The sequence below is a fragment of the Myiozetetes cayanensis genome, unplaced genomic scaffold (genome assembly GCF_022539395.1).
Source record: "Myiozetetes cayanensis isolate MyiCay16 unplaced genomic scaffold, myiCay2020 scf5-8, whole genome shotgun sequence".
Classification (NCBI taxonomy): Eukaryota; Metazoa; Chordata; class Aves; order Passeriformes; family Tyrannidae; genus Myiozetetes; species Myiozetetes cayanensis.
This window is the reverse complement of record NW_026087742.1, coordinates 4,612,854-4,625,126: the sequence shown is the minus strand read 5'-3', so window position 1 is coordinate 4,625,126 and position 12,273 is coordinate 4,612,854. Positions and strand designations below refer to the sequence as shown.

The 12,273-nt window shown below is 50.5% G+C and overlaps 1 protein-coding gene across 3 annotated transcripts in view; it reads right to left on the bottom strand.

Moving 5' to 3' along the window:
- Positions 1-12,273, bottom strand: part of BCL9 (BCL9 transcription coactivator) — a 59,021-nt gene that overhangs the window by 30,862 nt on the left and 15,886 nt on the right. Inside the window, exon 1 of one of the 3 annotated variants that reach the window (XM_050332039.1) lies at positions 390-431. The exons of 1 other annotated variant lie outside the window; for it this stretch is intronic. The gene's annotated coding sequence lies outside the window, so the exon portion shown is untranslated. Of the gene's footprint in view, positions 1-109; positions 206-389; positions 432-12,273 lie in introns of those variants that run through there. One more of the 3 variants, XM_050332037.1, reaches the window with a different exon arrangement.

The window sequence follows — 12,273 nt, the reverse complement described above, 5'->3', positions numbered from 1 at the left end:
CTCCTCCGGGGCACCTCCGTCTCCCCCGCCCCGCCCCCCCGTGACTCCCGCGCTCCGTGCGGGCGGTGCGGGTGCGGGTGCGGGTGCCGGGCTCCCTGCCCGCACTCACGGCGCTCAGCGCGGGGCCGGCGGGGGCGGTGCGGCGGCTCCGTCCCCCTCCCGCACACACACACAGGCTCCATTGTCCGCCGGCGGCGGCGCCTCCCCCCCGCGCCCCGCGCACTTGGTACCGCCCAGCGCAGCCCCTCGCGCCCGCTCCCCCTCCCCGCCCCCACCTTGGCCGGTTCTTCCCCCTCCGCTCCTCCCGCTCCCCCGCTCCCGCCGCGTCCCGCAACCCGCGGAGAGGGAATGGTACCGCCCGTCGCGCGCGCCCGCCCCGGCAATGGTACCGTCCGCTACTCCCTCGGCCGGTGGCAGGACCGCCTCTCGCTCCCCGCGCTGCGCACTTGGTATCGCCCAGCCCCCGCCCAGCCCAGCCCCAGCCGGTGGGCGGGGCCTGCATCCCTTCCCCTCCGCCCGCCCGGTGGTACCAGCCGGGCCCTTAAAGGACAGGCCCCCATCGCGAACCGACCACTAGGCCCCGCCCCTCTAATTAGCATAACCCATCCCCCGTCCCCGCGGCGGCCACGCCCTCTCTCCCTTTTAAAGAGACCGCGCGCCCCAAGCGCTTCTTAAAGCCCCCACCTCCCCTCAGCGAGAGTCGCCCTCCCCGCCCCGCTCCCCGTGCCCGCCCCGCTGCCCGCCCCGCTGCCGCAAGGAAGGCGCCCCGGTGTGGGCCGGGAGCGACCCTCCCCACCCCCTGAGGCGGCGCGTGCGGGGGCCCGCCGGCCCCACCCGCGGCGGCCCCCGGAACGGAAACGGCGCGCGGGGCCCCTGAGGGGCGGCACGCGCTCCGCCCTCCCCCGCCCGGGGGATGCGGGATGTGGGGATTTGGGATGTGGGGATTTGGGATGTGTGGGATTTGGGATGAGGGGCGGCGGGTGCCCTGGCCCGCCCTCCTCCTCCTCGGCACCGGCTGCCCCCCACCCCCCAGACTCCGCCTGCCGCCCGTGCGGGGGGTTCCACGCCCCGGGAATCGCGGGGGGAAACCGGCCGGAGGTGCCGCTGGCACATGTCCCCTCTCCACACACGTCCGTGAGGGAGGCGGGATGAGAGCGTGAGGGAGGAGAAGCAGCTCCTTGCTGAGCAACCCCCCCGGCTCAGAGCACCCACCGGCGGGGAGATCCCAGGGCTGATTTCTCTGGTGGGAGAAAGCACCGGGTTAAGCAGCAGCCCGGAGCTGAGCAGGGAGGGACCAGGCAGTAATGGCAAACAGACACAACCTATCAACTCCTAAAAAACGCTCAAGGGCCCCATCCTGGACAAACGCTCCGTGTGTTTGGGGGATTAGACATCAAATGTGGTTCGGTTTCGAACTGGCAGCGAGGAGTTTTGAAGATTTGCAGCAATCCGCCGACCTTTTCAGACCCGAGATTTACTCTGTGAAAAGAGGGCTTTCAACATCCACTAATCCTCCCTCCTTCACCTCCACAAAAATGTTCTTAAAATGGGCGATCTCGCGGGCTGCGAGGAAGAGCTTTCCAAGCACACCGATACAGAGACCCGCCGAGCAGAGAGAGCCAGCTGATCAGCTTTGCATATCCGCGATGCCTGAATAACCTGTTTGCCCAACACAACACCAGTGAACAGAAAGGCAGAGTGTGTCCTCCCTCTCCCTTTATCCTCAAACGACCCATTCTTTGTTCGACTCCCACCCTGTCCAACTCCCACTTTTAAACAACCCAACTCTTTGGAAGAAGACCCTTTCAGCGCAACCATTCACACTGGGCGTTGCTCTGGCAGATAAAAGAAGCTCCTCTCTCTGCTCAGCTTCCCAGCCCTAAGGGGCTTTTCCACTTTTTGCCCCGCTCCTCCCCTTGTCCATGCCCGCGTGGAAACCCCGTCAAAGAACTCTTTACAGCTTCCTGAGTAGGAATTATCACCTCTTCCCCAGATACTTTTCCTTGAGGGGGACACTCCCTAAGAGTGGGGTTTCAGTCCTTTCTGATTTGCAGACCAGAGACCCGAAGCAGGACAGACTTTCAGCCCACTGACACCTTTTCCAGACAAATCCCTGGGGCTACAAGTTCCCAGGATCCACTATCCCCGAAGTGAAAACCTGCGGTCTCTGACGAGTCTTTCCACCTCCCCACCAGCCCCACCTGCACCTTTCCAATGATCCCGGCAGCGCCTTCTACAGCTGCAGTGCTGGATGTGAAACCCAACTGATCGGCTCCACTAGAACCACCACCTTTGCTGCCCTCGGTTCCACAAACCCTTTTATACCTGATGTACAAACCTCCTCTGTTTTTACACTGATGGGCCACAAAATGTAACACCCACTATTGCACCTCTCCTTGACGCATCCCACACCGGTGGGCTGAGCCCAGGAAAGGCTGCCACGGCACGGCTTTGCAGAACAGACCAGCCAGGCAGCCATCCATAGTGAAAGGAAGAGATGTGCCTCACAGTGCCTCAGATAGAAGACCCAGTCTCGCTCTCACCCACACAAGGAACCCGCCGCGGTTTGCTTAAAAGGAGGTTTGTTTCCCCTGGGCAATAGAGGCTGGGATTTTTCTAGGGAGAGCCTGAGGAAGCCAGCCACCCAACTTCCGTTTTCCAAAGGTACCTTTGAAAATCCTGCCCCGTGCTTCAATCCCGACAACATGCCACAGCAGCGATAAAATACGAGGTGATAGCGGCACTGCCTTTTTTGTTCTCCTCCCTCCTCTGACCCAGTACTTCGCTGTCTTGTCCCTTGAGGAGTCAGACCGGGGAAAAGGAGCACAAAATGCTACTAGTTTGCAGATGCTGTGGTTCCTCTGACTCCCCTCCCATCCCCCCGACCCCATCCCCCCACATTTCAAACAGTTATAAATGACTGTGCAACTCTGCAGGCAGCGGTCTCAAATAACCACACCAAGCCTCTCCCCTCCAACGGCTTTAAGTCTCTTCCTTCCTCTCCGGGGCTCCGGAGAGCAGCTATCAAGGTGTTTTGCTTCACTCTCAAGAGTTAAGTTGCTACTTCACCCACCACCTTTGGGAATCCGCCACACGCCAGGCAGTGAATTCCCGAGGCAGGAATTCTCAGCTGAGAAATCCCTCCCTTCCTCCCGCTGTCCTTGAAGGGTTTTACCATGGGAACTGACAACAACAGGCTCCCAAATGATCTTAACTGGGAACACAGGTTGTAAGTCAGGATTTCAGGTAGCAGAGCCCCAGACGGCGGAACGGTCAGTGCCAGCCTCGAGAGCAGCCCCCCGCTTTGGGGCCTTGCCCTCCCTCGGCCAACCTCATAAAAGCTGCCCCAGAGAAACCAGCTGTCCTGGCTCTTTAGAACACTGGTAAATCCAAGAACATCTTGGAAACATTACAGCTCTCACCACACTGTGTGTGCTCTCCTCACAACTCCCTGTCTGCAGCGAGGACAGGAGATCAGCCTGTCTATTCAAAAGAAGGCTCTTCTTCCATTAAAGCAAACCAATCCTAAGGAAAGTTGCCACAGGAGCTTCAATTCTGTGGGGCAGGCGTATCAGACAAGATAGCCCAGCCAGCTAAAGACATTTGCATGACACTTTCTGCACATGGTTCAGAGCATGGCACACCCCAATCACAGCTTTTATTCTCTTTAAGGGCCCAGCCCTGCAAACACTTAATTTTACATGTGTAAGTAGAGTCCCACTGAAGCACAATGGAGCTACTCATGCAAGTAACATTGAGAGTGTGTAGGGCTGTGGCTCTGTTTCACTATTCCATCTGCAGCAGACCCAGTTTTAGAGGATCCTGCCGTGCCTCTCGGTTATTGCCGCTCACTTGTGCCAGTTAAACTATTCGTGTAGCTACACTCATAGGTGAGCGGCTTAAACAATCAAACTTTTTTTTTAAAAGCCCTACGAACAAGGATAAATCCTTAACGCCAGACCAGCTCTGATGCAGATTTCATCTCCATAAGCAGCTGAACTGGCACAACTGGAGGAGGTGGAAACATCTGAGGAACAGGAACTTTTGAAGATGGGATTGAGGGAAGGTGAAATGGCGACACGGAGCCTTAGCTTGTCAAGGCTGGAGGCATTACCCTCTTCTGAAGTTAAACCCTGCTCCTGACCATCCACTCTCTAAAGCGGAACCTTCTCCAGCCACACAGTCATTCCACATGAAACAAGTTTCACCTCAAATGCAACAGCAGATTGGGCTTTTTCAGTCATTAAAACTTAAAAACCTTGCCTGGAGAAAAGCCGTCACCAGTAAGAAGGATGTTTTACCCAGGATCAGGGACATGCGCTCCTCCTTGCAGGTAAAGACTGTCATCACCATATGCATCTGTAGCCAGTACACTGCTGCTCCTGCAGTCACAGGATCCCTTGCTATTAGCTTTGACATGGCACATTTGGGCCATGCAAAATGTTCCCTACGTTATTTTTTTTTTTCCAGTTTATGGGCTATTTTATCTCTAGCAACTGTGCTTAAATTGCATCACATATTTCCTGTCTGCTGAGGCAAGATTTCCCTCTTTCCGTGCAATTATAACCTTCCAGCAGGGAAGCTCCACTAACTCCTTAAGAGCTTTGCTCTCTATAGTGCCTTTCGACCTGCATTCATGTACAACTGAGCAAAGAGGGTGTAAAACCACCATCACTGTTGGAAGTGAAGAACACACACCATTAGGAGGATGTTTTGCTTTGTTTGTTTGCTTTAGGTTTGGGGTTTTTTTGCTCTGGTGTAGATGATCAGAGAAGCTGCAGGACAAGAGGGAGATCAGGCTGTATGAAACCATTTTCTTACCAGCTTTGAGTTTTACAGGGCTGCATGCTCTAATGAGCCTTCTCGAAAGGAAACAACCCATTTCTGTAAGGAATCCAGGTGATTATGGTTTGCATACCGCCGTGATCTCTCTGCATGGGCACAGGGGAGCTGCCTTCATGAATCTTGCTGCAGGATGAAGTCTAAAGCTGGACAATGTGAAAGAGATGGGAAAGGGCCACAGGGAGGGGTAGTTTAACATCCATTGTTAACTTGGAAAAAACCCTTCTTTCAGAAAGCCTTTTATTTATTGTAAATCATTCCTAAAAGATTAGGAAATCAGGCCTGGGGGAGGGGGAGAGATTGTTGTGGCTTTCTTTCTTGTTCGGTGTCTTTTGGTATTAGACATTATCCCGAGTCTCCTCAGTTTTGCTGAACCTCAATCCTGCAAAAACCACCAGAGAACATTTTCTTAACGTGATTCGGGTGAACAGTCCCTCTGCACCCCAACATGTGTGGGACTTCACAGAGGAGGGAAATGCACATATTTCCCTATCAATGTCACGATCCACACTCACACTCACACACACCCCTCCCTAAAACACACATACACAAACCCCCACCTCTGTCGCCACTGCTGGCAGAAGACAACTTGTAGCTCAATCACGGGAATGGCTACTGCCCAGCTGGCTGCACAGGGCACAGAACTGCGTTGGGAAAGAGACTGGCTGATGGATCAGACCAGCACTGGCTGCACAACATCACCCTAAGGCTACAGTGTACAGATGATGGCAAACTCACCCGGGCAAGAAAGGCCTTTCTCTCACTTTCCTGTCTGCACTGGAAAGAGAGAAACAGCTGATGTTGTGTTTTCTTGTTCACATGAACATCCAAAAAATCTGAGCCTTAATCAAGCTTAGGCTGGAGCATGGGAGTTGCACCTACGGTTAAAATACTCTTCTGGATCTCCACAGAGCCTTACTGTTGATCTGCCACCCTTCAAGACATGATCTGCCACCATTCAAGACATGATCTGCCACCCTTCAAGACACCCTTCAACACACTCTGGTGTGAGGAACAAATCCCACATATTCTAACATTCCAGTTGCAGGAAGCTCTTGCCCTATTTAGAAGGTCATCTCTCAAGTCAATAAGCAGGTATGAGGCAAATACCATGCAGCCACAGAGATAAATGCTCAGCTCTATCTCCTATGATTAAAAAAAAAGGGAGAAGAAGGAGAGAACAGATACTGATTCAGAAGGGAAATCAGGTAAACAGAATCTGGGGAAACATATGCTTATGCAACACATGAAAAATATGAATTCATACTAAACAAAGGTGGAAAATTTTGGCATGCAGAAGACTCCAAAATCAATGATTACCCAGAAACACGGCTTCCACCACATTGTCCCCATGTTTTACAGGGAACTGCTGACACACACCGAGTGCTGTGGTGCTGCCAGGAGAATTTATCTGTGCAAATGCCTGACTCTTCAGCCTTTTAAGATTCTCAGCCATGACTTTACACTCCCTTTGTATTTGCATGGCCATCTTTAACATCAATGAGAACAGCCGTGGCAGCAGCTCACAAAATTCCCAAACTCGCCTCTTGCTTCCACTCAGCCACCTGCTGAGCCTGGTACAAGACAACAAGCCCCCTGGCATAGCCACAGAGCCACATTCTCTGCACTGCCTGCCCCACAGTGCCAGGGCACACGTGTGTACTTCCACGGTGTAAAACCGAGCAAACAAATTTCCATTCCCAAAGCAGTGTTTCTGAGAAAGACATAACCAGATGAAGAAAGCACCTCTCATTAGGAGCATCCTTCTCACAGAATAAATAGAAGGAAGCTAAGTCTGCCCTCAGACAGACAGAAGAAGTCATCTGTTGCCAACACACATAACAGCTCTCTTGGCATAACGGGCTTTTTGTGCCTTCCAGTGCTGCTCCTCCAGCATCCGGCTGCTCCGGGTACCCGCCTGCTGCACAACAGGGCAGCAACACAGACGGGTCACACTCACGGGCTACAGCTGCCCCTACAGCCAGCACAGAGGTGTTTGAGGGCAAAATTTTGCTCATGTGTCAACTTCAAGGCTATAATAAAATAAAAACAACTTCAGCATGAATTCCCCTCTAGACTGAGCACAAAGAAACCAAGCCTCCCCCTGTACCACAGACTGGCCCATTAAAGCAAATGGTTAAACTCTTGCTATGAAAAAGTAGGCGTTGTTGTCTGTTTTGTGAGGCAGAAATCAATATTCCCGCCTCCTCTCCTTCTGTTATTTCACCTTGAGATACTCATGCTCAGTTAGATGAGATCTGAGTCTTACTCACTGTTACTGCAACTTTTCTTTCTCCAGCATTTCACAGGGTCACGGATGTTCTTGGAGTCCTAACCTGCCTGTAATTTACCACTCAGCTCCCTAAACTGGTGACTGAAGTAGTGACTGATTTTCCTCCCAGATCACACCACTGCAGCCATTTCTAACTGTTTATCTACACCCTCACCTCCGTCATTTTGCTCCCTGTGTCCTCCAATAATAGCCCTCTCTCTGCCACAGCCTCTCTCTTCTCTGGACCCCTATAATTCACTCCCTGCTAGCCTCTTCCATACTGTGGCCATCTCGTGTAAATGATGTTTTATTGTGGAATGCCTCTTCTGCTCTCACTCTCCCTTTAATCTAACTGTGGGGGGTAGCTTGGTTAACGCTATCAATTTGGGGGGAGAGGGGGGTAATGGGGAAAGGACGTGGGTGACTGATGCTCAGCCCAGGCAACCCTTCAGCAAAGTTGGCTGGGAAGAGACAGTTAGGGTAAGATAAGCCAGCACCATACCCCAACAGCTGCTCCTTCAACTACGTTTCCTTGCGGCAGTTCAGATCCAGGGCCTGGAGTGATTCCCACAGATCAGGTAGCAATAATGCCAGGCTGACTGGGCTGTTCTGATGAGTCCTCTTGGATGCAGCTCTGCCTACGCTCATGCCCGCCTCTGTCACCTAAGGATTAGACAACTGCAATATGGTCTGTTTGGCACCAGGCTTCAAATCCATTCATAAACTGAAGGCAGTGCAGAACTCAGCGCTCGGTTAGAAAAGCCACGTCTCTCACTCATGATCATTCTCGCATTTGTGCTCCATTTTTATGCCATCTGACCACTGGCTTTCAGACAGATTTTAACATGTTCCTGTTGACCTCTAGTGCCACGCATAGCAGAACCCTTCCCAGCTGACAAATCACCTCTTGTATTTGCTAGAAGCTGTAGAAAAGACACCTGGTACTCTCACACAGATACCTGGGAGAGTAGAGTTGAGGGTTGTTCAGTCTCTAGTTTGCCATTGTTTGCTGGTGACAGTCTGATGAAATTGCTAGAGTTATAATGAAGACAGTTTTCATTATCTGTCATTTAAAAACGTCAAGGGAGCTTAGAGTGAATGGATAGGTGCTACCTGTTGTTTCAAATAGCTTTTGATGAAAGAAATACATTTCAAAAGTACCAGTCACTGATTTACAGTTGCTGTGTAAAGATTACATAAAACAGTGAGTTCCCTCCACAGAAAACAAGCAGATCTTCCCCCTTGCTTCTTAGTTTAGACTTTGGCTTATCATCAGTGTGGTGCTGACTTTCTTCTGCAGTAATCATCATCGGCTTTCAGATCTGCAGGGTCCCAGATGAGAGAGGATGATACCAACTCCTGAAAACAGGAGTCTTCATTATTAGAGGGCACTCAGCAGTTTTGGCCTAGCTACATAAATGCTTCACTCCTCTGTATTTTTACTTATGCACTTTTATGGTGCAAACTGTGAACAACTTTAGCAACAGATGTCATAACTGGACATACTTCTGACCAAACATTTTGCTAGTCCCTCTCCACTAACGGTGTTGGCCTCTCACAGCTGAACTGCAATAACAGACTGTGTGAGTGTTCCTAGTCCATCTGAGCACAAAATCTGCCGGCTTATTTTAAATCACACCAGTTTATTCCCCAGCATGAATACATCTGCTGACAATACCTGCCTTGCAGGTCCTGAGAGACACCTAGGACAGCATGCTTCTTTTCCATCTATATTTCCACTATATTTTAGATCATCCATTTAACATGTGAGATGGTGCTGCTTAGAGGACCTGGCCTGTAACTCTGATGGGACACTCCCTGTGCCTCGACTTGCTTACAACACAAGCTGTTCCTACCCACAGCCTGCACCTTTTGTTGTCCTCTCTGTCAAACCAAGACAAAATGAATGCCAGCAGTCTATACAGCAGCATGCAAGAAATGCAGTTAATACCCTGTGTACAGTCTTTAAAAACCACTTGTATTTTTGGTCATTGCTTTTATATGAGAATCCAGCATCAAAGACTGTAGCAAGAATCTTATGTAAACATTTAAATGCTGAGGCACAGATAAAGATTCCATTTAAGAATCAGATAAAAACTGCTGCTGCTCTGTCCAGCGACACAACTTCAGCCTGCCTGGGTCCCATGCAGGTCAGCTGGCTTTGTCTTCCAAGTCCCTATTTCCCCCATGTGCAGCAACTGCAGTGTCCCCCAGGGTGTTCCTGCTCTTGGTGGTGTATACAATGTTCAAACCTAGTATTTGATGGTAATGAGGAAGGAGATAGGGACTGAGCCTTAGGATGGTGGACTCTGAAAGTCACAGATGTGGGGAAGAAATAAGATTGTTCTGAGACCTGATCATTTCCATGTCTTCTTTCCATTAAGACAATGTTTCCCAGGCACTTACTTGAGTCATCCTTACAAAGCATCTCCCAAAGAAAAGGGTTCGTGTTCCTGGCAACACGTTCCAAAAAAACATGTCCCCAGTTCCCTGCTGCCATAAGCAAGCACAACTCCAATGATTTCAATAAAGCTGCACTTTCTGTGGCCCTAAGGCTATAACACTACAGTAAACAAAGCCAAATTCCATAAGCCAGATGCTTTAAGGTCTGAATCCAAGTCTTCAACATCTTACACATATGATCCACCAGTAGATGACTGAACCCACACTTTCAGCTGCTGTCACCAAGCTCTTTCACCCACCAGCAGAACATGGATCCCAAGGCCTCATCCTGCGGCACAGCAATGGCTGCTGGACATCACCCTGCTCCTTGAAAGGGCAGTGGTACCTCACTCCTCTGGGATCTGTGCTGTGCCAGCATTCCCAGCCTCCCTGCTGAGTACTCTGCCCCCTCCAAAAGGAAACTCCCGTTCCCCACTCTAATGACCACAAGGATGTGTTTGACAAATAAAATGATTACACCAAACCCAAATGACCTTACAATTTCAGCTGTTTACCACTCCAGTTTCTTCACCTTCCCATCACACAGCTTGTTTTCCTTTACATTTAAGACATCCAAACAAACATCGCTCACTCTGAGGAAGGGATGGCTCAAGGCTGTTCCTGGATGAGGTCTGGGATCCACTGGCACATGCTGGAAGCAGACCCGTGGCTCAGTTAGATGACAGCATACATCCTGGAGTAATCAGGATGCAGTGCTGGATAGTTGCTCAGGACTGAGTGAGCACAGCAAATGAATGGTCTTTCCAGCTTCAGAAGTGGCCCCTGAAGGGCAGCAGTAAGGGACTCTGGCTTGATAATACAGTCTGGGGAATGTACTGCACACAGCTCCAGTGAGTAATGCTGAAAATCCATAGGCAAAGGAAATGTTTTAAAACAGAGGAGGAAAATCTACTTGAAATCAATACCGTGTAGGTCTCTAAAAGGAAACACTCTGCAAAAAAGGACACGTTTGCCACATATAAATCTTTAATGATACCTTGTAGTTTTAACAAAGCATTAAAAAAACCCAAACAAACAAAAAAAATAACCCCAGTCGCTGTAATACACCTGAGAGAGCAATCATCCTCACATGGCAAAATATGATTTTCACACCTGGTAAATGAAATGACTCTGCTGCATCCCAAGGCCAGGGTTAGGGGCTAAGGTGAGCCGTTAATGGAAGGTTAGAGACCACGAAACGGCTCTTCAGGGAGCACCTTTCAGATGCTCTTTTCATGTCCAGCAGTTGCACAGTAATCAGAAGGCACTGGTGGCACATACTGAAGTCACTGTCACTGACAGTGGTTCTAACTGTGCAGTCACCAGTTGATAGCCTGGATTAAGATACCGGCTGGCACACCCGTGCTCCTCTGACTCAGGAGAAGGCTCACTCTCTTCTAAGGGCAATTCTGTATTCTTTCATCTCCCTCCTGGCATGCCTTCTGCAGCACACCAGGGTTAACACACACACTCGCTCTCTCCTCGCAGATGAAGAGTGAAGCCGTAGAGCCGAGACAACAAACTTTTCGATCGCATACAGCTCAAGCCTCGGCGCCATTAAAAGAAAAGCATGCACTGAAAATGAAGGAAAATCCTGATCACAGGCCATGCTGTCAGGAACCTGATGGCATTCAGAATCTGTCCTGTATCAGCACACCACACTGCCACATCCAGGCAGGATGGCTACGCAATTTGCCAATCATGGGGGAACAAGAGAGAAGTGAGACCTGCAGGGAGCCAACAGGCCCTGAAGGTACAGATATTTACAACAAAAAAATCTGAGTGGAGTCAGAAAGAGGAAGCAGCACAGCATCATCTACCACCAAACAAGACACGTGGCTTAACAAGATGCTTTAGAATATCTGGCTCCATAAATTAGACTGTGATTCCCAGTTCTTTAGCTCCCAGCTCCTGCTGATTTCTGTGTATAAAGGGGATGTTTGTCACTCCCAAGATCAGACACCAGCTCGAATGCCTTTCAAGAAGTACACACATGAGTATGTTCCTAGGGAAGAATGAGCTAGAGCTAAGCCTTCAAATGAGCACAAGGAGAACCTCCTGCCCACAGACAGGAAAGTGGTAACCTCCTTCACTTCCTTTGTGGCTTTAACCTAAACCACAACTCCTCCCTTTGGGTTAGAAGTCTCTTCCACTCATTCAGATGTTTGTCAGCTTGTCTCTCTCTAATACCCAGCATCCGTCACTGCCACATAGGGAAAAAAAACAGCTCTTCTTTTTTCCTCTCTCCCACACCCCTTTTGCAGTTTCTTCCCTAAACAAGAATGGCTTCAATGCATGGCAAAGCAAGTCTAAACTACAGCTCTTCAGGCACAGGCACAGAAATTAGCAATTGCAACATGAGGGGGCAGGGAGAAAGGAGTGTTGGCATACAGGCTACACCAACATTTGGGAATGCTGGCAGTGAGGAAACTGCTGCTAGCAGGAAGAGTGATGCCAAAATAACTCATAGGGCTTTTCCATGAGTGTGAGCACTCCTTCCCAGCCCAGGGTGCAACACTCCTTCTTCTCCCCCAGAGTTTCAGAGCATGGATGAGGTGCCGGAAGCGAGGGGCAGAGGGGGGTGAGCACAGGGAAGATCTGTGCTGCCACTCAGGAGGCCCTGTGCATACAGAGGTGAGAAGGGCAGATCCCATCATCCCTAGAGTAGGGCATCAATTAGGGAGAGGCTCTCTCCTCACAGATCTCATCATCTGCTG